Source organism: Phyllobates terribilis, unplaced genomic scaffold (genome assembly GCF_046119375.1).
Source record: "Phyllobates terribilis strain yellow unplaced genomic scaffold, ASM4611937v1 Scaffold_1512__1_contigs__length_269417, whole genome shotgun sequence".
NCBI lineage: Eukaryota > Metazoa > Chordata > Amphibia > Anura > Dendrobatidae > Phyllobates > Phyllobates terribilis.
Window position 1 is genome coordinate 47,083 of NW_027364272.1, and position 23,666 is coordinate 70,748.

The 23,666-nt window shown below is 44.5% G+C and overlaps 14 non-coding genes across 14 annotated transcripts; all 14 read right to left on the minus strand.

The window, feature by feature from the left end:
- Positions 1-1,103: 1,103 nt before the first annotated feature.
- LOC141244256 (U2 spliceosomal RNA) lies at positions 1,104-1,294 on the minus strand. Its single transcript, XR_012308193.1, has one exon. It is a non-coding gene; the product is annotated as a U2 spliceosomal RNA (small nuclear RNA).
- Positions 1,295-2,409: 1,115 nt separating this feature from the next.
- Positions 2,410-2,600, minus strand: LOC141244257 (U2 spliceosomal RNA). The gene has a single exon (XR_012308194.1). It is a non-coding gene; the product is annotated as a U2 spliceosomal RNA (small nuclear RNA).
- Positions 2,601-3,715: 1,115 nt separating this feature from the next.
- LOC141244258 (U2 spliceosomal RNA) lies at positions 3,716-3,906 on the minus strand. Its single transcript, XR_012308195.1, has one exon. It is a non-coding gene; the product is annotated as a U2 spliceosomal RNA (small nuclear RNA).
- A 1,115-nt stretch (positions 3,907-5,021) lies between these two features.
- LOC141244259 (U2 spliceosomal RNA) lies at positions 5,022-5,212 on the minus strand. The gene has a single exon (XR_012308196.1). It is a non-coding gene; the product is annotated as a U2 spliceosomal RNA (small nuclear RNA).
- A 1,114-nt stretch (positions 5,213-6,326) lies between these two features.
- Positions 6,327-6,517, minus strand: LOC141244260 (U2 spliceosomal RNA). The gene has a single exon (XR_012308197.1). It is a non-coding gene; the product is annotated as a U2 spliceosomal RNA (small nuclear RNA).
- A 1,115-nt stretch (positions 6,518-7,632) lies between these two features.
- On the minus strand, positions 7,633-7,823 carry LOC141244262 (U2 spliceosomal RNA). Its single transcript, XR_012308198.1, has one exon. It is a non-coding gene; the product is annotated as a U2 spliceosomal RNA (small nuclear RNA).
- A 1,115-nt stretch (positions 7,824-8,938) lies between these two features.
- On the minus strand, positions 8,939-9,129 carry LOC141244263 (U2 spliceosomal RNA). The gene has a single exon (XR_012308199.1). It is a non-coding gene; the product is annotated as a U2 spliceosomal RNA (small nuclear RNA).
- A 1,115-nt stretch (positions 9,130-10,244) lies between these two features.
- LOC141244264 (U2 spliceosomal RNA) lies at positions 10,245-10,435 on the minus strand. The gene has a single exon (XR_012308200.1). It is a non-coding gene; the product is annotated as a U2 spliceosomal RNA (small nuclear RNA).
- Positions 10,436-11,549: 1,114 nt separating this feature from the next.
- LOC141244266 (U2 spliceosomal RNA) lies at positions 11,550-11,740 on the minus strand. Its single transcript, XR_012308202.1, has one exon. It is a non-coding gene; the product is annotated as a U2 spliceosomal RNA (small nuclear RNA).
- A 1,115-nt stretch (positions 11,741-12,855) lies between these two features.
- LOC141244194 (U2 spliceosomal RNA) lies at positions 12,856-13,046 on the minus strand. The gene has a single exon (XR_012308156.1). It is a non-coding gene; the product is annotated as a U2 spliceosomal RNA (small nuclear RNA).
- Positions 13,047-14,160: 1,114 nt separating this feature from the next.
- On the minus strand, positions 14,161-14,351 carry LOC141244267 (U2 spliceosomal RNA). The gene has a single exon (XR_012308203.1). It is a non-coding gene; the product is annotated as a U2 spliceosomal RNA (small nuclear RNA).
- Positions 14,352-15,466: 1,115 nt separating this feature from the next.
- Positions 15,467-15,657, minus strand: LOC141244268 (U2 spliceosomal RNA). The gene has a single exon (XR_012308204.1). It is a non-coding gene; the product is annotated as a U2 spliceosomal RNA (small nuclear RNA).
- A 1,115-nt stretch (positions 15,658-16,772) lies between these two features.
- LOC141244269 (U2 spliceosomal RNA) lies at positions 16,773-16,963 on the minus strand. The gene has a single exon (XR_012308205.1). It is a non-coding gene; the product is annotated as a U2 spliceosomal RNA (small nuclear RNA).
- Positions 16,964-18,078: 1,115 nt separating this feature from the next.
- LOC141244222 (U2 spliceosomal RNA) lies at positions 18,079-18,264 on the minus strand. Its single transcript, XR_012308182.1, has one exon. It is a non-coding gene; the product is annotated as a U2 spliceosomal RNA (small nuclear RNA).
- Positions 18,265-23,666: the final 5,402 nt, after the last annotated feature.

The following is a 23,666-nucleotide window of genomic DNA, read 5'->3' on the forward strand; positions in this document are numbered from 1 at the left end:
GAAGAAATTTTTCCACAATCATGAAGTACAATATGTCACGAAAAAACAATCTCAGAATCAGGGGGATCCGTTGAAGCGTTCGAGAGTAATTACCTCATAAAGTGACAGTGGTCAGAATTGTAAAAATTGGCCCGGTCATTAACGTGCAAACCACCCGCGGGGCTTAAGGGGTTAAACACAGCACCTTCACCCCCTGCTGTTCCCACCCGCCTCAACACCGTTGGAAGGGAGGAGAACCAATTAAGGCGGGGGGTGGGGTGGAACGAGTAGCTGTCTACCCTTAGCAGGAGGGCTCCTGATTACATACCTCTCCTGCTGCTGCTGCTGCTGGCTGTCCAGCAGCAGACTGAAGGTGGCTGCTGCTGTGCACAGGTATATAAAGGCTCAGAGCCTATTATGACACGCGCAGCCAGCGTTCCATTGCCACATTCCATCTACTGCAGGCAGGATACCTGGCTGGCTGAATGTCGCTGAGAAGCTCACAGAGACCGCCATAAGCAACAGTTTAACAGAATGCCACAGACTAATCAACCAAACTTTTTGGGTTGGGTTCTCTTTTATAGTCTGCAGGCATTAAATGAAAGAAGTCAGTGTTCCAGCAGAAGGAGACAACGTTTCAGAAAAGGCATTGTAGCAAACCAAAAAAGAAATTTTAAGCGCAGCAGAGTAACCAGCGCACATACCTGTTAGCTCAGGTGAGTTTAAAAGGCTGCTGTTGATAACAAGGGCATTTGCTAAATAGATGGTGTGTGTGCAACAATATACTGAAAGGTCAATTATATTGTGCAGCTTATCTCACCACCTGTAGTTATTTAGGTGAAAGCTCCAAAATGCTTGCCTAATATGTCTGTTTATCCAAAAGGAAGTAAAAAGGGAGAGCTAGAAAGATAGCATTGCATCACATTACATGGCAATGCAATGCACAGTTGCTGAAGTTGAACCAAAATGAGCTTGTAATCTGGCTTCTGCAACTTTGAACATGAGAAATCCAATGAGGAGAAGAAAAGCAAAGCCAAAGAGTCCATCCCCAAATCCGACAAACAAGCAAAATGAACAAAAAACATTGAATTCAATTCTTTCTGATTTTAGAAACTGCATTAAAGAAGGGGTGCACCGGTCCTGGAGATACTGCAATACCAGGTCAATGCGTGGAGTGGACAGAGCAAGCTCTTTTTCCATCTCCCTGTTCTAAAAATCCATTTAATATATGGTCCCCAGATAGGGGACGTATCAGATATTAAACTGATAAGAACAGATACTACACTTGATCTTAGCCAAAAGGCCGAGAAGCGATAACCAGAATTGGTTTCAAACTACGGAGCCACCCAAGGATCCTGAAAAGTCCATTTGTGGAGATGAGCTCCTGGACTCCCGTTAAGAAGACATGTTGTCAACCTCTAGATCCCTTACATGCCTGCACTTTTCGGCTTGCTGCTGCTGCAATCCACGCGTTTTAGATCTGCATAACTCCACCTCTTTAAACACAGCACCTTCACCCCCTGCTGTTCCCACCCGCCTCAACACCGTTGGAAGGGAGGAGAACCAATTAAGGCGGGGGGTGGGGTGGAACGAGCAGCTGTCTACCCTTAGCAGGAGGGCTCCTGATTACATACCTCTCCTGCTGCTGCTGCTGCTGGCTGTCCAGCAGCAGACTGAAGGTGGCTGCTGCTGTGCACAGGTATATAAAGGCTCAGAGCCTATTATGACACGCGCAGCCAGCGTTCCATTGCCACATTCCATCTACTGCAGGCAGGATACCTGGCTGGCTGAATGTCGCTGAGAAGCTCACAGAGACCGCCATAAGCAACAGTTTAACAGAATGCCACAGACTAATCAACCAAACTTTTTGGGTTGGGTTCTCTTTTATAGTCTGCAGGCATTAAATGAAAGAAGTCAGTGTTCCAGCAGAAGGAGACAACGTTTCAGAAAAGGCATTGTAGCAAACCAAAAAAGAAATTTTAAGCGCAGCAGAGTAACCAGCGCACATACCTGTTAGCTCAGGTGAGTTTAAAAGGCTGCTGTTGATAACAAGGGCATTTGCTAAATAGATGGTGTGTGTGCAACAATATACTGAAAGGTCAATTATATTGTGCAGCTTATCTCACCACCTGTAGTTATTTAGGTGAAAGCTCCAAAATGCTTGCCTAATATGTCTGTTTATCCAAAAGGAAGTAAAAAGGGAGAGCTAGAAAGATAGCATTGCATCACATTACATGGCAATGCAATGCACAGTTGCGGAGGTTGAACCAAAATGAGCTTGTAATCTGGCTTCTGCAACTTTGAACATGAAAAATCCAATGAGGAGAAGAAAAGCAAAGCCAAAGAGTCCATCCCCAAATCCGACAAACAAGCAAAATGAACAAAAAACATTGAATTCAATTCTTTCTGATTTTAGAAACTGCATTAAAGAAGGGGTGCACCGGTCCTGGAGATACTGCAATACCAGGTCAATGCGTGGAGTGGACAGAGCAAGCTCTTTTTCCATCTCCCTGTTCTAAAAATCCATTTAATATATGGTCCCCAGATAGGGGACGTATCAGATATTAAACTGATAAGAACAGATACTACACTTGATCTTAGCCAAAAGGCCGAGAAGCGATAACCAGAATTGGTTTCAAACTACGGAGCCACCCAAGGATCCTGAAAAGTCCATTTGTGGAGATGAGCTCCTGGACTCCCGTTAAGAAGACATGTTGTCAACCTCTAGATCCCTTACATGCCTGCACTTTTCGGCTTGCTGCTGCTGCAATCCACGCGTTTTAGATCTGCATAACTCCACCTCTTTAAACACAGCACCTTCACCCCCTGCTGTTCCCACCCGCCTCAACACCGTTGGAAGGGAGGAGAACCAATTAAGGCGGGGGGTGGGGTGGAACGAGCAGCTGTCTACCCTTAGCAGGAGGGCTCCTGATTACATACCTCTCCTGCTGCTGCTGCTGCTGGCTGTCCAGCAGCAGACTAAAGGTGGCTGCTGCTGTGCACAGGTATATAAAGGCTCAGAGCCTATTATGACACGCGCAGCCAGCGTTCCATTGCCACATTCCATCTACTGCAGGCAGGATACCTGGCTGGCTGAATGTCGCTGAGAAGCTCACAGAGACCGCCATAAGCAACAGTTTAACAGAATGCCACAGACTAATCAACCAAACTTTTTGGGTTGGGTTCTCTTTTATAGTCTGCAGGCATTAAATGAAAGAAGTCAGTGTTCCAGCAGAAGGAGACAACGTTTCAGAAAAGGCATTGTAGCAAACCAAAAAAGAAATTTTAAGCGCAGCACAGTAACCAGCGCACATACCTGTTAGCTCAGGTGAGTTTAAAAGGCTGCTGTTGATAACAAGGGCATTTGCTAAATAGATGGTGTGTGTGCAACAATATACTGAAAGGTCAATTATATTGTGCAGCTTATCTCACCACCTGTAGTTATTTAGGTGAAAGCTCCAAAATGCTTGCCTAATATGTCTGTTTATCCAAAAGGAAGTAAAAAGGGAGAGCTAGAAAGATAGCATTGCATCACATTACATGGCAATGCAATGCACAGTTGCTGAAGTTGAACCAAAATGAGCTTGTAATCTGGCTTCTGCAACTTTGAACATGAAAAATCCAATGAGGAGAAGAAAAGCAAAGCCAAAGAGTCCATCCCCAAATCCGACAAACAAGCAAAATGAACAAAAAACATTGAATTCAATTCTTTCTGATTTTAGAAACTGCATTAAAGAAGGGGTGCACCGGTCCTGGAGATACTGCAATACCAGGTCAATGCGTGGAGTGGACAGAGCAAGCTCTTTTTCCATCTCCCTGTTCTAAAAATCCATTTAATATATGGTCCCCAGATAGGGGACGTATCAGATATTAAACTGATAAGAACAGATACTACACTTGATCTTAGCCAAAAGGCCGAGAAGCGATAACCAGAATTGGTTTCAAACTACGGAGCCACCCAAGGATCCTGAAAAGTCCATTTGTGGAGATGAGCTCCTGGACTCCCGTTAAGAAGACATGTTGTCAACCTCTAGATCCCTTACATGCCTGCACTTTTCGGCTTGCTGCTGCTGCAATCCACGCGTTTTAGATCTGCATAACTCCACCTCTTTAAACACAGCACCTTCACCCCCTGCTGTTCCCACCCGCCTCAACACCGTTGGAAGGGAGGAGAACCAATTAAGGCGGGGGGTGGGGTGGAACGAGCAGCTGTCTACCCTTAGCAGGAGGGCTCCTGATTACATACCTCTCCTGCTGCTGCTGCTGCTGGCTGTCCAGCAGCAGACTGAAGGTGGCTTCTGCTGTGCACAGGTATATAAAGGCTCAGAGCCTATTATGACACGCGCAGCCAGCGTTCCATTGCCACATTCCATCTACTGCAGGCAGGATACCTGGCTGGCTGAATGTCGCTGAGAAGCTCACAGAGACCGCCATAAGCAACAGTTTAACAGAATGCCACAGACTAATCAACCAAACTTTTTGGGTTGGGTTCTCTTTTATAGTCTGCAGGCATTAAATGAAAGAAGTCAGTGTTCCAGCAGAAGGAGACAACGTTTCAGAAAAGGCATTGTAGCAAACCAAAAAAGAAATTTTAAGCGCAGCAGAGTAACCAGCGCACATACCTGTTAGCTCAGGTGAGTTTAAAAGGCTGCTGTTGATAACAAGGGCATTTGCTAAATAGATGGTGTGTGTGCAACAATATACTGAAAGGTCAATTATATTGTGCAGCTTATCTCACCACCTGTAGTTATTTAGGTGAAAGCTCCAAAATGCTTGCCTAATATGTCTGTTTATCCAAAAGGAAGTAAAAAGGGAGAGCTAGAAAGATAGCATTGCATCACATTACATGGCAATGCAATGCACAGTTGCTGAAGTTGAACCAAAATGAGCTTGTAATCTGGCTTCTGCAACTTTGAACATGAAAAATCCAATGAGGAGAAGAAAAGCAAAGCCAAAGAGTCCATCCCCAAATCCGACAAACAAGCAAAATGAACAAAAAACATTGAATTCAATTCTTTCTGATTTTAGAAACTGCATTAAAGAAGGGGTGCACCGGTCCTGGAGATACTGCAATACCAGGTCAATGCGTGGAGTGGACAGAGCAAGCTCTTTTTCCATCTCCCTGTTCTAAAAATCCATTTAATATATGGTCCCCAGATAGGGGACGTATCAGATATTAAACTGATAAGAACAGATACTACACTTGATCTTAGCCAAAAGGCCGAGAAGCGATAACAGAATTGGTTTCAAACTACGGAGCCACCCAAGGATCCTGAAAAGTCCATTTGTGGAGATGAGCTCCTGGACTCCCGTTAAGAAGACATGTTGTCAACCTCTAGATCCCTTACATGCCTGCACTTTTCGGCTTGCTGCTGCTGCAATCCACGCGTTTTAGATCTGCATAACTCCACCTCTTTAAACACAGCACCTTCACCCCCTGCTGTTCCCACCCGCCTCAACACCGTTGGAAGGGAGGAGAACCAATTAAGGCGGGGGGTGGGGTGGAACGAGCAGCTGTCTACCCTTAGCAGGAGGGCTCCTGATTACATACCTCTCCTGCTGCTGCTGCTGCTGGCTGTCCAGCAGCAGACTGAAGGTGGCTGCTGCTGTGCACAGGTATATAAAGGCTCAGAGCCTATTATGACACGCGCAGCCAGCGTTCCATTGCCACATTCCATCTACTGCAGGCAGGATACCTGGCTGGCTGAATGTCGCTGAGAAGCTCACAGAGACCGCCATAAGCAACAGTTTAACAGAATGCCACAGACTAATCAACCAAACTTTTTGGGTTGGGTTCTCTTTTATAGTCTGCAGGCATTAAATGAAAGAAGTCAGTGTTCCAGCAGAAGGAGACAACGTTTCAGAAAAGGCATTGTAGCAAACCAAAAAAGAAATTTTAAGCGCAGCAGAGTAACCAGCGCACATACCTGTTAGCTCAGGTGAGTTTAAAAGGCTGCTGTTGATAACAAGGGCATTTGCTAAATAGATGGTGTGTGTGCAACAATATACTGAAAGGTCAATTATATTGTGCAGCTTATCTCACCACCTGTAGTTATTTAGGTGAAAGCTCCAAAATGCTTGCCTAATATGTCTGTTTATCCAAAAGGAAGTAAAAAGGGAGAGCTAGAAAGATAGCATTGCATCACATTACATGGCAATGCAATGCACAGTTGCTGAAGTTGAACCAAAATGAGCTTGTAATCTGGCTTCTGCAACTTTGAACATGAAAAATCCAATGAGGAGAAGAAAAGCAAAGCCAAAGAGTCCATCCCCAAATCCGACAAACAAGCAAAATGAACAAAAAACATTGAATTCAATTCTTTCTGATTTTAGAAACTGCATTAAAGAAGGGGTGCACCGGTCCTGGAGATACTGCAATACCAGGTCAATGCGTGGAGTGGACAGAGCAAGCTCTTTTTCCATCTCCCTGTTCTAAAAATCCATTTAATATATGGTCCCCAGATAGGGGACGTATCAGATATTAAACTGATAAGAACAGATACTACACTTGATCTTAGCCAAAAGGCCGAGAAGCGATAACCAGAATTGGTTTCAAACTACGGAGCCACCCAAGGATCCTGAAAAGTCCATTTGTGGAGATGAGCTCCTGGACTCCCGTTAAGAAGACATGTTGTCAACCTCTAGATCCCTTACATGCCTGCACTTTTCGGCTTGCTGCTGCTGCAATCCACGCGTTTTAGATCTGCATAACTCCACCTCTTTAAACACAGCACCTTCACCCCCTGCTGTTCCCACCCGCCTCAACACCGTTGGAAGGGAGGAGAACCAATTAAGGCGGGGGGTGGGGTGGAACGAGCAGCTGTCTACCCTTAGCAGGAGGGCTCCTGATTACATACCTCTCCTGCTGCTGCTGCTGCTGGCTGTCCAGCAGCAGACTGAAGGTGGCTGCTGCTGTGCACAGGTATATAAAGGCTCAGAGCCTATTATGACACGCGCAGCCAGCGTTCCATTGCCACATTCCATCTACTGCAGGCAGGATACCTGGCTGGCTGAATGTCGCTGAGAAGCTCACAGAGACCGCCATAAGCAACAGTTTAACAGAATGCCACAGACTAATCAACCAAACTTTTTGGGTTGGGTTCTCTTTTATAGTCTGCAGGCATTAAATGAAAGAAGTCAGTGTTCCAGCAGAAGGAGACAACGTTTCAGAAAAGGCATTGTAGCAAACCAAAAAAGAAATTTTAAGCGCAGCAGAGTAACCAGCGCACATACCTGTTAGCTCAGGTGAGTTTAAAAGGCTGCTGTTGATAACAAGGGCATTTGCTAAATAGATGGTGTGTGTGCAACAATATACTGAAAGGTCAATTATATTGTGCAGCTTATCTCACCACCTGTAGTTATTTAGGTGAAAGCTCCAAAATGCTTGAATAATATGTCTGTTTATCCAAAAGGAAGTAAAAATGGAGAGCTAGAAAGATAGCATTGCATCACATTACATGGCAATGCAATGCACAGTTGCTGAAGTTGAACCAAAATGAGCTTGTAATCTGCCTTCTGCAACTTTGAACATGAAAAATCCAATGAGGAGAAGAAAAGCAAAGCCAAAGAGTCCATCCCCAAATCCGACAAACAAGCAAAATGAACAAAAAACATTGAATTCAATTCTTTCTGATTTTAGAAACTGCATTAAAGAAGGGGTGCACCGGTCCTGGAGATACTGCAATACCAGGTCAATGCGTGGAGTGGACAGAGCAAGCTCTTTTTCCATCTCCCTGTTCTAAAAATCCATTTAATATATGGTCCCCAGATAGGGGACGTATCAGATATTAAACTGATAAGAACAGATACTACACTTGATCTTAGCCAAAAGGCCGAGAAGCGATAACCAGAATTGGTTTCAAACTACGGAGCCACCCAAGGATCCTGAAAAGTCCATTTGTGGAGATGAGCTCCTGGACTCCCGTTAAGAAGACATGTTGTCAACCTCTAGATCCCTTACATGCCTGCACTTTTCGGCTTGCTGCTGCTGCAATCCACGCGTTTTAGATCTGCATAACTCCACCTCTTTAAACACAGCACCTTCACCCCCTGCTGTTCCCACCCGCCTCAACACCGTTGGAAGGGAGGAGAACCAATTAAGGCGGGGGGTGGGGTGGAACGAGCAGCTGTCTACCCTTAGCAGGAGGGCTCCTGATTACATACCTCTCCTGCTGCTGCTGCTGCTGGCTGTCCAGCAGCAGACTGAAGGTGGCTGCTGCTGTGCACAGGTATATAAAGGCTCAGAGCCTATTATGACACGCGCAGCCAGCGTTCCATTGCCACATTCCATCTACTGCAGGCAGGATACCTGGCTGGCTGAATGTCGCTGAGAAGCTCACAGAGACCGCCATAAGCAACAGTTTAACAGAATGCCACAGACTAATCAACCAAACTTTTTGGGTTGGGTTCTCTTTTATAGTCTGCAGGCATTAAATGAAAGAAGTCAGTGTTCCAGCAGAAGGAGACAACGTTTCAGAAAAGGCATTGTAGCAAACCAAAAAAGAAATTTTAAGCGCAGCAGAGTAACCAGCGCACATACCTGTTAGCTCAGGTGAGTTTAAAAGGCTGCTGTTGATAACAAGGGCATTTGCTAAATAGATGGTGTGTGTGCAACAATATACTGAAAGGTCAATTATATTGTGCAGCTTATCTCACCACCTGTAGTTATTTAGGTGAAAGCTCCAAAATGCTTGCCTAATATGTCTGTTTATCCAAAAGGAAGTAAAAAGGGAGAGCTAGAAAGATAGCATTGCATCACATTACATGGCAATGCAATGCACAGTTGCTGAAGTTGAACCAAAATGAGCTTGTAATCTGGCTTCTGCAACTTTGAACATGAAAAATCCAATGAGGAAAAGAAAAGCAAAGCCAAAGAGTCCATCCCCAAATCCGACAAACAAGCAAAATGAACAAAAAACATTGAATTCAATTCTTTCTGATTTTAGAAACTGCATTAAAGAAGGGGTGCACCGGTCCTGGAGATACTGCAATACCAGGTCAATGCGTGGAGTGGACAGAGCAAGCTCTTTTTCCATCTCCCTGTTCTAAAAATCCATTTAATATATGGTCCCCAGATAGGGGACGTATCAGATATTAAACTGATAAGAACAGATACTACACTTGATCTTAGCCAAAAGGCCGAGAAGCGATAACCAGAATTGGTTTCAAACTACGGAGCCACCCAAGGATCCTGAAAAGTCCATTTGTGGAGATGAGCTCCTGGACTCCCGTTAAGAAGACATGTTGTCAACCTCTAGATCCCTTACATGCCTGCACTTTTCGGCTTGCTGCTGCTGCAATCCACGCGTTTTAGATCTGCATAACTCCACCTCGTTAAACACAGCACCTTCACCCCCTGCTGTTCCCACCCGCCTCAACACCGTTGGAAGGGAGGAGAACCAATTAAGGCGGGGGGTGGGGTGGAACGAGCAGCTGTCTACCCTTAGCAGGAGGGCTCCTGATTACATACCTCTCCTGCTGCTGCTGCTGCTGGCTGTCCAGCAGCAGACTGAAGGTGGCTGCTGCTGTGCACAGGTATATAAAGGCTCAGAGCCTATTATGACACGCGCAGCCAGCGTTCCATTGCCACATTCCATCTACTGCAGGCAGGATACCTGGCTGGCTGAATGTCGCTGAGAAGCTCACAGAGACCGCCATAAGCAACAGTTTAACAGAATGCCACAGACTAATCAACCAAACTTTTTGGGTTGGGTTCTCTTTTATAGTCTGCAGGCATTAAATGAAAGAAGTCAGTGTTCCAGCAGAAGGAGACAACGTTTCAGAAAAGGCATTGTAGCAAACCAAAAAAGAAATTTTAAGCGCAGCAGAGTAACCAGCGCACATACCTGTTAGCTCAGGTGAGTTTAAAAGGCTGCTGTTGATAACAAGGGCATTTGCTAAATAGATGGTGTGTGTGCAACAATATACTGAAAGGTCAATTATATTGTGCAGCTTATCTCACCACCTGTAGTTATTTAGGTGAAAGCTCCAAAATGCTTGCCTAATATGTCTGTTTATCCAAAAGGAAGTAAAAAGGGAGAGCTAGAAAGATAGCATTGCATCACATTACATGGCAATGCAATGCACAGTTGCTGAAGTTGAACCAAAATGAGCTTGTAATCTGGCTTCTGCAACTTTGAACATGAAAAATCCAATGAGGAGAAGAAAAGCAAAGCCAAAGAGTCCATCCCAAAATCCGACAAACAAGCAAAATGAACAAAAAACATTGAATTCAATTCTTTCTGATTTTAGAAACTGCATTAAAGAAGGGGTGCACCGGTCCTGGAGATACTGCAATACCAGGTCAATGCGTGGAGTGGACAGAGCAAGCTCTTTTTCCATCTCCCTGTTCTAAAAATCCATTTAATATATGGTCCCCAGATAGGGGACGTATCAGATATTAAACTGATAAGAACAGATACTACACTTGATCTTAGCCAAAAGGCCGAGAAGCGATAACCAGAATTGGTTTCAAACTACGGAGCCACCCAAGGATCCTGAAAAGTCCATTTGTGGAGATGAGCTCCTGGACTCCCGTTAAGAAGACATGTTGTCAACCTCTAGATCCCTTACATGCCTGCACTTTTCGGCTTGCTGCTGCTGCAATCCACGCGTTTTAGATCTGCATAACTCCACCTCTTTAAACACAGCACCTTCACCCCCTGCTGTTCCCACCCGCCTCAACACCGTTGGAAGGGAGGAGAACCAATTAAGGCGGGGGGTGGGGTGGAACGAGCAGCTGTCTACCCTTAGCAGGAGGGCTCCTGATTACATACCTCTCCTGCTGCTGCTGCTGCTGGCTGTCCAGCAGCAGACTGAAGGTGGCTGCTGCTGTGCACAGGTATATAAAGGCTCAGAGCCTATTATGACACGCGCAGCCAGCGTTCCATTGCCACATTCCATCTACTGCAGGCAGGATACCTGGCTGGCTGAATGTCGCTGAGAAGCTCACAGAGACCGCCATAAGCAACAGTTTAACAGAATGCCACAGACTAATCAACCAAACTTTTTGGGTTGGGTTCTCTTTTATAGTCTGCAGGCATTAAATGAAAGAAGTCAGTGTTCCAGCAGAAGGAGACAACGTTTCAGAAAAGGCATTGTAGCAAACCAAAAAAGAAATTTTAAGCGCAGCAGAGTAACCAGCGCACATACCTGTTAGCTCAGGTGAGTTTAAAAGGCTGCTGTTGATAACAAGGGCATTTGCTAAATAGATGGTGTGTGTGCAACAATATACTGAAAGGTCAATTATATTGTGCAGCTTATCTCACCACCTGTAGTTATTTAGGTGAAGCTCCAAAATGCTTGCCTAATATGTCTGTTTATCCAAAAGGAAGTAAAAAGGGAGAGCTAGAAAGATAGCATTGCATCACATTACATGGCAATGCAATGCACAGTTGCTGAAGTTGAACCAAAATGAGCTTGTAATCTGGCTTCTGCAACTTTGAACATGAAAAATCCAATGAGGAGAAGAAAAGCAAAGCCAAAGAGTCCATCCCCAAATCCGACAAACAAGCAAAATGAACAAAAAACATTGAATTCAATTCTTTCTGATTTTAGAAACTGCATTAAAGAAGGGGTGCACCGGTCCTGGAGATACTGCAATACCAGGTCAATGCGTGGAGTGGACAGAGCAAGCTCTTTTTCCATCTCCCTGTTCTAAAAATCCATTTAATATATGGTCCCCAGATAGGGGACGTATCAGATATTAAACTGATAAGAACAGATACTACACTTGATCTTAGCCAAAAGGCCGAGAAGCGATAACCAGAATTGGTTTCAAACTACGGAGCCACCCAAGGATCCTGAAAAGTCCATTTGTGGAGATGAGCTCCTGGACTCCCGTTAAGAAGACATGTTGTCAACCTCTAGATCCCTTACATGCCTGCACTTTTCGGCTTGCTGCTGCTGCAATCCACGCGTTTTAGATCTGCATAACTCCACCTCTTTAAACACAGCACCTTCACCCCCTGCTGTTCCCACCCGCCTCAACACCGTTGGAAGGGAGGAGAACCAATTAAGGCGGGGGGTGGGGTGGAACGAGCAGCTGTCTACCCTTAGCAGGAGGGCTCCTGATTACATACCTCTCCTGCTGCTGCTGCTGCTGGCTGTCCAGCAGCAGACTGAAGGTGGCTGCTGCTGTGCACAGGTATATAAAGGCTCAGAGCCTATTATGACACGCGCAGCCAGCGTTCCATTGCCACATTCCATCTACTGCAGGCAGGATACCTGGCTGGCTGAATGTCGCTGAGAAGCTCACAGAGACCGCCATAAGCAACAGTTTAACAGAATGCCACAGACTAATCAACCAAACTTTTTGGGTTGGGTTCTCTTTTATAGTCTGCAGGCATTAAATGAAAGAAGTCAGTGTTCCAGCAGAAGGAGACAACGTTTCAGAAAAGGCATTGTAGCAAACCAAAAAAGAAATTTTAAGCGCAGCAGAGTAACCAGCGCACATACCTGTTAGCTCAGGTGAGTTTAAAAGGCTGCTGTTGATAACAAGGGCATTTGCTAAATAGATGGTGTGTGTGCAACAATATACTGAAAGGTCAATTATATTGTGCAGCTTATCTCACCACCTGTAGTTATTTAGGTGAAAGCTCCAAAATGCTTGCCTAATATGTCTGTTTATCCAAAAGGAAGTAAAAAGGGAGAGCTAGAAAGATAGCATTGCATCACATTACATGGCAATGCAATGCACAGTTGCTGAAGTTGAACCAAAATGAGCTTGTAATCTGGCTTCTGCAACTTTGAACATGAAAAATCCAATGAGGAGAAGAAAAGCAAAGCCAAAGAGTCCATCCCCAAATCCGACAAACAAGCAAAATGAACAAAAAACATTGAATTCAATTCTTTCTGATTTTAGAAACTGCATTAAAGAAGGGGTGCACCGGTCCTGGAGATACTGCAATACCAGGTCAATGCGTGGAGTGGACAGAGCAAGCTCTTTTTCCATCTCCCTGTTCTAAAAATCCATTTAATATATGGTCCTCAGATAGGGGACGTATCAGATATTAAACTGATAAGAACAGATACTACACTTGATCTTAGCCAAAAGGCCGAGAAGCGATAACCAGAATTGGTTTCAAACTACGGAGCCACCCAAGGATCCTGAAAAGTCCATTTGTGGAGATGAGCTCCTGGACTCCCGTTAAGAAGACATGTTGTCAACCTCTAGATCCCTTACATGCCTGCACTTTTCGGCTTGCTGCTGCTGCAATCCACGCGTTTTAGATCTGCATAACTCCACCTCTTTAAACACAGCACCTTCACCCCCTGCTGTTCCCACCCGCCTCAACACCGTTGGAAGGGAGGAGAACCAATTAAGGCGGGGGGTGGGGTGGAACGAGCAGCTGTCTACCCTTAGCAGGAGGGCTCCTGATTACATACCTCTCCTGCTGCTGCTGCTGCTGGCTGTCCAGCAGCAGACTGAAGGTGGCTGCTGCTGTGCACAGGTATATAAAGGCTCAGAGCCTATTATGACACGCGCAGCCAGCGTTCCATTGCCACATTCCATCTACTGCAGGCAGGATACCTGGCTGGCTGAATGTCGCTGAGAAGCTCACAGAGACCGCCATAAGCAACAGTTTAACAGAATGCCACAGACTAATCAACCAAACTTTTTGGGTTGGGTTCTCTTTTATAGTCTGCAGGCATTAAATGAAAGAAGTCAGTGTTCCAGCAGAAGGAGACAACGTTTCAGAAAAGGCATTGTAGCAAACCAAAAAAGAAATTTTAAGCGCAGCAGAGTAACCAGCGCACATACCTGTTAGCTCAGGTGAGTTTAAAAGGCTGCTGTTGATAACAAGGGCATTTGCTAAATAGATGGTGTGTGTGCAACAATATACTGAAAGGTCAATTATATTGTGCAGCTTATCTCACCACCTGTAGTTATTTAGGTGAAGCTCCAAAATGCTTGCCTAATATGTCTGTTTATCCAAAAGGAAGTAAAAAGGGAGAGCTAGAAAGATAGCATTGCATCACATTACATGGCAATGCAATGCACAGTTGCTGAAGTTGAACCAAAATGAGCTTGTAATCTGGCTTCTGCAACTTTGAACATGAAAAATCCAATGAGGAGAAGAAAAGCAAAGCCAAAGAGTCCATCCCCAAATCCGACAAACAAGCAAAATGAACAAAAAACATTGAATTCAATTCTTTCTGATTTTAGAAACTGCATTAAAGAAGGGGTGCACCGGTCCTGGAGATACTGCAATACCAGGTCAATGCGTGGAGTGGACAGAGCAAGCTCTTTTTCCATCTCCCTGTTCTAAAAATCCATTTAATATATGGTCCCCAGATAGGGGACGTATCAGATATTAAACTGATAAGAACAGATACTACACTTGATCTTAGCCAAAAGGCCGAGAAGCGATAACCAGAATTGGTTTCAAACTACGGAGCCACCCAAGGATCCTGAAAAGTCCATTTGTGGAGATGAGCTCCTGGACTCCCGTTAAGAAGACATGTTGTCAACCTCTAGATCCCTTACATGCCTGCACTTTTCGGCTTGCTGCTGCTGCAATCCACGCGTTTTAGATCTGCATAACTCCACCTCTTTAAACACAGCACCTTCACCCCCTGCTGTTCCCACCCGCCTCAACACCGTTGGAAGGGAGGAGAACCAATTAAGGCGGGGGGTGGGGTGGAACGAGCAGCTGTCTACCCTTAGCAGGAGGGCTCCTGATTACATACCTCTCCTGCTGCTGCTGCTGCTGGCTGTCCAGCAGCAGACTGAAGGTGGCTGCTGCTGTGCACAGGTATATAAAGGCTCAGAGCCTATTATGACACGCGCAGCCAGCGTTCCATTGCCACATTCCATCTACTGCAGGCAGGATACCTGGCTGGCTGAATGTCGCTGAGAAGCTCACAGAGACCGCCATAAGCAACAGTTTAACAGAATGCCACAGACTAATCAACCAAACTTTTTGGGTTGGGTTCTCTTTTATAGTCTGCAGGCATTAAATGAAAGAAGTCAGTGTTCCAGCAGAAGGAGACAACGTTTCAGAAAAGGCATTGTAGCAAACCAAAAAAGAAATTTTAAGCGCAGCAGAGTAACCAGCGCACATACCTGTTAGCTCAGGTGAGTTTAAAAGGCTGCTGTTGATAACAAGGGCATTTGCTAAATAGATGGTGTGTGTGCAACAATATACTGAAAGGTCAATTATATTGTGCAGCTTATCTCACCACCTGTAGTTATTTAGGTGAAAGCTCCAAAATGCTTGCCTAATATGTCTGTTTATCCAAAAGGAAGTAAAAAGGGAGAGCTAGAAAGATAGCATTGCATCACATTACATGGCAATGCAATGCACAGTTGCTGAAGTTGAACCAAAATGAGCTTGTAATCTGGCTTCTGCAACTTTGAACATGAAAAATCCAATGAGGAGAAGAAAAGCAAAGCCAAAGAGTCCATCCCCAAATCCGACAAACAAGCAAAATGAACAAAAAACATTGAATTCAATTCTTTCTGATTTTAGAAACTGCATTAAAGAAGGGGTGCACCGGTCCTGGAGATACTGCAATACCAGGTCAATGCGTGGAGTGGACAGAGCAAGCTCTTTTTCCATCTCCCTGTTCTAAAAATCCATTTAATATATGGTCCCCAGATAGGGGACGTATCAGATATTAAACTGATAAGAACAGATACTACACTTGATCTTAGCCAAAAGGCCGAGAAGCGATAACCAGAATTGGTTTCAAACTACGGAGCCACCCAAGGATCCTGAAAAGTCCATTTGTGGAGATGAGCTCCTGGACTCCCGTTAAGAAGACATGTTGTCAACCTCTAGATCCCTTACATGCCTGCACTTTTCGGCTTGCTGCTGCTGCAATCCACGCGTTTTAGATCTGCATAACTCTACCTCTTTAAACACAGCACCTTCACCCCCTGCTGTTCCCACCCGCCTCAACACCGTTGGAAGGGAGGAGAACCAATTAAGGCGGGGGGTGGGGTGGAACGAGCAGCTGTCTACCCTTAGCAGGAGGGCTCCTGATTACATACCTCTCCTGCTGCTGCTGCTGCTGGCTGTCCAGCAGCAGACTGAAGGTGGCTGCTGCTGTGCACAGGTATATAAAGGCTCAGAGCCTATTATGACACGCGCAGCCAGCGTTCCATTGCCACATTCCATCTACTGCAGGCAGGATACCTGGCTGGCTGAATGTCGCTGAGAAGCTCACAGAGACCGCCATAAGCAACAGTTTAACAGAATGCCACAGACTAATCAACCAAACTTTTTGGGTTGGGTTCTCTTTTATAGTCTGCAGGCATTAAATGAAAGAAGTCAGTGTTCCAGCAGAAGGAGACAACGTTTCAGAAAAGGCATTGTAGCAAACCAAAAAAGAAATTTTAAGCGCAGCAGAGTAACCAGCGCACATACCTGTTAGCTCAGGTGAGTTTAAAAGGCTGCTGTTGATAACAAGGGCATTTGCTAAATAGATGGTGTGTGTGCAACAATATACTGAAAGGTCAATTATATTGTGCAGCTTATCTCACCACCTGTAGTTATTTAGGTGAAAGCTCCAAAATGCTTGCCTAATATGTCTGTTTATCCAAAAGGAAGTAAAAAGGGAGAGCTAGAAAGATAGCATTGCATCACATTACATGGCAATGCAATGCACAGTTGCTGAAGTTGAACCAAAATGAGCTTGTAATCTGGCTTCTGCAACTTTGAACATGAAAAATCCAATGAGGAGAAGAAAAGCAAAGCCAAAGAGTCCATCCCAAAATCCGACAAACAAGCAAAATGAACAAAAAACATTGAATTCAATTCTTTCTGATTTTAGAAACTGCATTAAAGAAGGGGTGCACCGGTCCTGGAGATACTGCAATACCAGGTCAATGCGTGGAGTGGACAGAGCAAGCTCTTTTTCCATCTCCCTGTTCTAAAAATCCATTTAATATATGGTCCCCAGATAGGGGACGTATCAGATATTAAACTGATAAGAACAGATACTACACTTGATCTTAGCCAAAAGGCCGAGAAGCGATAACCAGAATTTGTTTCAAACTACGGAGCCACCCAAGGATCCTGAAAAGTCCATTTGTGGAGATGAGCTCCTGGACTCCCGTTAAGAAGACATGTTGTCAACCTCTAGATCCCTTACATGCCTGCACTTTTCGGCTTGCTGCTGCTGCAATCCACGCGTTTTAGATCTGCATAACTCCACCTCTTTAAACACAGCACCTTCACCCCCTGCTGTTCCCACCCGCCTCAACACCGTTGGAAGGGAGGAGAACCAATTAAGGCGGGGGGTGGGGTGGAACGAGCAGCTGTCTACCCTTAGCAGGAGGGCTCCTGATTACATACCTCTCCTGCTGCTGCTGCTGCTGGCTGTCCAGCAGCAGACTGAAGGTGGCTGCTGCTGTGCACAGGTATATAAAGGCTCAGAGCCTATTATGACACGCGCAGCCAGCGTTCCATTGCCACATTCCATCTACTGCAGGCAGGATACCTGGCTGGCTGAATGTCGCTGAGAAGCTCACAGAGACCGCCATAAGCAACAGTTTAACAGAATGCCACAGACTAATCAACCAAACTTTTTGGGTTGGGTTCTCTTTTATAGTCTGCAGGCATTAAATGAAAGAAGTCAGTGTTCCAGCAGAAGGAGACAACGTTTCAGAAAAGGCATTGTAGCAAACCAAAAAAGAAATTTTAAGCGCAGCAGAGTAACCAGCGCACATACCTGTTAGCTCAGGTGAGTTTAAAAGGCTGCTGTTGATAACAAGGGCATTTGCTAAATAGATGGTGTGTGTGCAACAATATACTGAAAGGTCAATTATATTGTGCAGCTTATCTCACCACCTGTAGTTATTTAGGTGAAAGCTCCAAAATGCTTGCCTAATATGTCTGTTTATCCAAAAGGAAGTAAAAAGGGAGAGCTAGAAAGATAGCATTGCATCACATTACATGGCAATGCAATGCACAGTTGCTGAAGTTGAACCAAAATGAGCTTGTAATCTGGCTTCTGCAACTTTGAACATGAAAAATCCAATGAGGAGAAGAAAAGCAAAGCCAAAGAGTCCATCCCCAAATCCGACAAACAAGCAAAATGAACAAAAAACATTGAATTCAATTCTTTCTGATTTTAGAAACTGCATTAAAGAAGGGGTGCACCGGTCCTGGAGATACTGCAATACCAGGTCAATGCGTGGAGTGGACAGAGCAAGCTCTTTTTCCATCTCCCTGTTCTAAAAATCCATTTAATATATGGTCCCCAGATAGGGAACGTATCAGATATTAAACTGATAAGAACAGATTTTTTATTTATTTTTTTTTATTTTTAAACCATTCAGGTTAGTTTTATAGCAAATCAGTAGGATATACCAAAACTGTTGCAAAAAAAAAACTTCTCATCATCATGGCCATATTTATTAAGCATAAAGTAACCTAATATTACAGAAAGAAGAACATCTTATTAATATAAACCAAAAGATCACTGAAATTTTACAATATGCCTCCACTTTTTAAATTTCCATATTCCCTCGGCATCTGTTCCACCACCGCTACTACTATCCATCTTGTAAATCAAAAATAGCCTAGAAAGAATAATCCTAATACATTCATTTACTGTAATTGATTTCCTTTTAAATACACAAAGATTCCTCACATCCCACAAACTTTCTAACACACAAGCCATAATTAACCACAAAACTCTCTCCTTTACACGTCCACTTGCACCAATACCAAACATAACCACACGCCAATCCACAAAAGTCACTCCTGCCAAACTCCTACACAACCCCCCTACACATTTCCACACGTCTTGTGCAAAATCACAATTCCACATCAGATGCATAACCGTCTCACAACCATTACATCCATCTCTTGGACAAACATCCGACCTAATCAAACCTCTCTTCTTTTGAACGTCTCTCACTGGAAGAATATTGTGAAACGCCATCCACACTACATCCTTCTGTTTGTTGGACATCCCATACATACCCAACTTTCTCCAAGCATCCGCAACCTCATTCCCTCTCAAACCAACAATATTAGACTCGACCTCATTTGCACACAATTTCCTATACACCCTCTTAGTCATTCTAAACTCATCCACCGGCACACTCAGCAAATCATACTTCTTGACAAACTTCTCAATCACCTCATACCACACCGGACACTTAAAAGACACAGGCACTCTTGCATCCCTCTTTCTCCAACCTAACCCATACAACATCCATCCTGCAGAATAACTTGCCATACATGCACCCTTATTACCTTTACCCAACAATACCACAATCGTCTTAATATAATGGAGCCCTAAAAAAACCTCAACATTAGGAAATCCCAAACCACCATGCTGGCAGGCCTTATAAAGGCTTTCCCTCTTCAGCTTCTCCATCTTGCTGCACCAGAAAAAGGAAAAAATCATTTTCTCAACTCTCTTCACTTTCCTAAAAGGGGATGGAAAAATTATGGCCACAAAAAGCAGAATGGGTAAGATCACTGCTTTGATAACTAGAACTTTGCCCCGCAAAGAAAGATCTCTCATTCTCCAAAAATTCAATTTTCGCTCAACACGCATACCACACTCGTCCCAACTCTCATTTCCTTTCAGATCATCATTGAAAAATACCCCTAAAACCTTAATTGCACTCTCCTCATACTTAACACCTTCCATACGAATACTGTCATCTCCAAAGCATTTGAAACTACACTTAGTCCAGTTAACTCTAAAACCTGATGCACCACAGAAAAAATCCAAAAGCAACCTCACCCTACTCATTGAAGCCATACTTTCACTCACCATCACAACATCATCCATGTAACCTAACACCTTCACATGCTTACCACCACTCCCAGGCACTAACAATCCTCTCATCATTTTCTCACGTCTCACTAAACACAGCAAAGGCTCAATCACACATACAAACAAGACAGGGGACATAGGGCACCCCTGTCTTACACCAGACCTAATCATCACTTTGTCAGACAACCATCCATTCACTAAAAACTCACTTGACACATAATCATATAAAGACTTAACTCCATTCAGAAAAACCCTAGGGAAACCCATCCTCTCCAATACTTTAAACAGAAACACATGCGAAACTCTATCAAAAGCCTTTTCGAAATCAATTGCTAACACCATACACTTCTGCTTTCTAGTCTTACAATCCCCAAGCATATCCCTTAACAATAACAAATTATCACTTATACTCCGACCAGGCACGGCACACACTTGGTCATCCTCCACAACCCTACCAATCACCTCACGCATACGATTTGCTAACAATTTACTGTAGACCTTATAATCAGCGTTAAGCAATGATATGGGTCTCCAGTTCTCCAAACGCTTTTTCTCACCCTTCTTAAACACAAGAACCACTATACCCTCTTTCATACTGTCACACAAAACACCATTCATCCACATATACCTACAAACCTCAGTCAAGTCCTTACCCAAAAACTCCCAAGCTTTCACATACAGCTCCACAGGCAACCCATCCTTCCCAGGCGTCTTATTCTTTTTAGCACTCATAACAACATTCCTCACCTCATCCAAAATAACATCCTCACACAAAGCATCACATTCATCCGAACCAAGTCTCTTCTCCATACCACTCAATACATGCAACACAAGTCCAGGATCAATCCATTTCTCATCGTACAACTTACTATAGAAGCCATTCACCTCATTCAACACATTCTTCCCAACCACACTAGATCCATCTTCACCTACCACTTCACTCAAATCCAACTTCCTTCCATTCATTTTTTTAAAAAAGTACCTGGTGCACTTTTCATTCTTTTCCAAATGCTCTAACTTGGTACGGTAAATAATCTCTTTACCTTTTTCATCCAGAAGACATTTTAACTCATTCTTAGCAACCTCAAGCTGATCAGACATATCCATTCCTTTCCTAACACACCCACGCAACCAATCAATCCGTCTACTTAAGTCATTAAATCTATTACGATATCTGGCAGCTTTTTTGTAGCCCCATTTTTTAAAGAAAGTTTTTAACTGTAATTTCACCCAATCCCACCATTCAAGCACACTACCAAAATCACGCTTACGCCACCTCCAACTTGCATACCTTTTCTCCAACTCACTCATCACCTCCTCATCCTCCAACAACCTCGTATTCAATTTCCAAACCCCACCCCCAAACACCATGTCCCCATTCGCACTAAAAACTCCACGCAAACACTCATGATCAGAAAAAGGTACCTTATGTTGAACATAACTTGAACAAACCATATTTTTGGAAAATAACATCCTATCTATCCTCGATGAAATATTACCACGGTCAGCATAATATGTAGGCGGTGGTGGAATGCCATACTCAAGTATTGCAGCGTCTAAGAAAGAAAAATCAGAAATAAGTTGAGATAACTTTTTTCCCGTAATGTCCACATTACCTTCTGTGACACAATTACAGTCACCAACAAAAACTGTAGGAATTTTTCCAGGGAGAAAAAAACTCAATTTCTCAAGAAGAGCAAGCCGCTCCTCTTTTTTAGTAGGACAATATAAATTAATCATTCTAACCTTCCACCCCCTATAACTCAAAAAAACAATAATGCAGCGACCCACCTCCACAACCGTGTAACTATCAATAGTAATATTCTTATTACCAACTAAAATCCCCACACCATCATTTTTGTTAAAGCTGGACCCCGACCAAACATACTGGCCATAAGGCCAGTCCTTATCCCCTGGAGATTCAGTAATCCCACACTCTTGTAGACAATAGACATCTGCACTCAAACCCTTTAGATAATCCAGAACTGTTGTTCTTCGGGTAACAGATCTAATTTGCCTAACATTAAGGGACACAATGTCCCATCCAGAATGATGCGGCATAACTAAAGGGGATCACACATAACCTGAAAAAAAAAGAAAGAAAACATCAACTCAACCTTCATCAAGCAAAGCAAAGCTATTACCATCTGGCTGAATGCCAAATGTAACAATGTCAGGAGAAAATACATCTGACGGGTAAGCACGAGAGTCCACCGGGCTATCACACACGGCAGCAATGGATGAACACTCAGTCCTTGGCTTCTTCTTGACCACATCAGGATCCTCCTCATCAGAGAAACGGACAGCAGACAAGTCCCCTTGGCCACCGCCCCCGATCTCCTCTGAAGCAGTATTGCACCAAGATATGACAGGAGAATTGGACAAGTCCATTTCCCCCTCACCACGGACACCAAACTGGGGAGGGAAAGGTGACATCACCTCTGGAATCACCATGTCAAAGCCTCCTGACGCAGGAGGCTGAAGCTGGGCATCTTCAAATATGTCGTCCATCTGAGTGCCATCCTCTTCCTCTTGGGGAGCAGTTGCCTCCCCGACATCCGGAAGGGGACCTTGTGGAACCCTAGTAGAAGTCGAAGGAACAGCAGGCCCCTCCGCGACCACTTGAGCAAAAGACTTAGGAGTGGTTCTAGCTTGACACTGCCTAAGAACATGCCCCTCCTCACCACAAGCATCACACTTTACCTGGTTCTTGCAGTCTTTCGCCATATGACCAGACGTGTTACACCTCCTGCAGGTTGGCGGATACCTGCAGGACTCCTGGACATGACCATACTTGTTACATCTTCTGCAGAAAAAAGGAGCATCAGGAAAGTACAAGAAACCAGTGTCTCTCCCAATAGAGAAACTCATAGGAGGATAATGTATGCCCCCTGGCCCCTCGGGGTCTGTAGCAAAACGAACAAAGTACTTGTATTTGCCAGTCCACAAGCCTTCTTCATTCGAGATCTTGTGGGAAAAATGCACATAAGTACAATGCCTCCTCAAGAATACAGTAATGTCCTCCTGGGGGATAAAGGGATTGTGCATAAACACAACAACAGGAACATCCCCCTTTGAATAGAGGACAGTAAAAGTGAGTCCATCTAGGAGGGAGTTCTCAGTATGGCCTTTCAAGGTTCTATAAAGATTTTGGCAAGCAGCCATAGTAGAAAGAACCAGCACATACCTTCCATGACTTCTAAATTCCTGCAGGCAAAGAATGTCCGACTTCTTAATCTTCAATGCTTCATAGAAGATGGCATTCACCAGGTAGGACATGGAAAAATGTCCCTTCTTCTCCTCGGAAATCTCAATGCGAAATCCATTCTTGACCCGGGGGTCCCCGGTCCCAGCAAATTTCAGCTTGACTCCCATAGTCAGCCACGGAAATCGCCTTCCCGTTTCCTCCTCACTCTCCCCCTATAGCAGCATCCAGCTTAAGCCACCGGAGTGGCGATGCTGGAAGGCCGAGGGCTAGCACTCAAGGAACCTGATGTCCAGACACTTGATCTGAGCCAAAAGGCCGAGAAGCGATAACCAGAATTGGTTTCAAACTACGGAGCCACCCAAGGATCCTGAAAAGTCCATTTGTGGAGATGAGCTCCTGGACTCCCGTTAAGAAGACATGTTGTCAACCTCTAGATCCCTTACATGCCTGCACTTTTCGGCTTGCTGCTGCTGCAATCCACGCGTTTTAGATCTGCATAACTCCACCTCTTTAAACACAGCACCTTCACCCCCTGCTGTTCCCACCCACCTCAACACCGTTGGAAGGGAGGAGAACCAATTAAGGCGGGGGGTGGGGTGGAACGAGCAGCTGTCTACCCTTAGCAGGAGGGCTCCTGATTACATACCTCTCCTGCTGCTGCTGCTGCTGGCTGTCCACCAGCAGACTGAAGGTGGCTGCTGCTGTGCACAGGTATATAAAGGCTCAGAGCCTA